Source organism: Pteropus alecto, unplaced genomic scaffold (assembly GCF_000325575.1).
Source record: "Pteropus alecto unplaced genomic scaffold, ASM32557v1 scaffold120, whole genome shotgun sequence".
In the NCBI taxonomy this organism is placed as follows: domain Eukaryota; kingdom Metazoa; phylum Chordata; class Mammalia; order Chiroptera; family Pteropodidae; genus Pteropus; species Pteropus alecto.
Genome location: NW_006430061.1, coordinates 2,482,007 through 2,483,471, shown reverse-complemented (window position 1 = coordinate 2,483,471; position 1,465 = coordinate 2,482,007).

Genomic DNA, 1,465 nt, shown 5'->3' with positions numbered 1-1,465 from the left:
AATTTCTCTGTGGTTGAAATCGATGAGAAACTGAAGAACCAAATTCAGCTCCATTATTTATCAAAGAGACCCCTGTAGAATCAAGCTCAGCAGTCTTAAATTGAGACCCAGGACTTAAACCGGGGAAAAAAACCTCCCAGTTTGTGTTTAAGGCTGCCTGCCCTGGGTCGTTGAGCTTATTTGCTACCCATTTACGTTGGAGCAGGTTCCGAACCCATTTCTGGGAGACCACTAGGCAAGACACCAAATCCGTGAGCACACAGTCTGCAGAAAGCTACTCCTGCATCCTGTTCCGTGCACAATGCCTAGGGATCTCCAGCGTCAGAAATCGTAGGTCTAAGCAGCAAGAGACAGCGAGAGTGAAGCCCAGCTCTGCACAGGAAGAGGCGACCAGGGTGTCCCCGAACTGAGACTGTTCAGGGTTACCTAGAATAGCAAGAATCAGTCCGGGAAAAATCGCGGACTGACAGAGACAGTGAGTGAAGAGACCCAGGCAAAAGTGGACAGAGACACTAAGACTGTCAGGGAGATCAACTGAGAGAGTAATGGAGAGAGAGAGAGAGAGGGCGGCAAGGAGAGGGAGAGATAAGTAGAATCACACAGCTAAGCAGGAGTCTTGGGGCTTACCTGGCAGCAGGTAGCAGGTGGCTTGGAGCTGAGGCAGTGGCAGCAGTGGCAGTGTTCCTGTCAGGCAAGAGCACGGTGGAAGTGGCCGCGATTCCTCCCAGCACCAGCAGCTCTTTTTATTCCCGCTGCTGTGGGTCTAGGGTGGTCCAGGAGCTCCAGGCAACCAATGAGGAGAAAGATCCGGTGCCTCGGATGGATTGTGTCACCACTTGCGTCCAGAACCTGCAGGATCCAGAAAGATGATCCCACTTGTATTTGCATTGAGGTCATTAATGGAACGGGGCGGGGGGAGCGGTGGGGACCAAGAGGAACACCCACGAAGTGAGCGGGATTTTGAGGACAGTTTGACTTAAAGTAAATTTCACCTGTTCAGTTTCATTCCATTTTGAAGGTTTTAAACATGTGCCCCACTCCATCCCCAGCCAGCCCTGTGGTCTTTGTAGGGAAGGATCCAGGATTGCAGGGACTTTTGACTCCCCCAAGTCTGACTCTAGACCCCCATGCAAGTGAGGCTTGGAAGATTAATGTGTAGCAAGCAATGTTGATTCTGTGCCCAAGTAGGGTGTCTATTTCAGGCAGCTGGAATCACCCACAGAGGAGCAAGGCTGGTTATGGGAAGCAAGAGATGGAGCTGGGAGCAAGAACTTTGTCAAATTGATCTTGATTCCATCTGTACCAATTCCAGGCGGTAGGATTATGAACAAATAACTTCTCAGTGTCTCAATATAAAGGTGACCCTGAACATGGGTTTGAAATACGCAGGTCCAATTCTACTTGGAGTTTTTTCAATTGATCCCGCGAAGTTCAGTTGTACTGTTCGGTATAATTGATCGCGGTT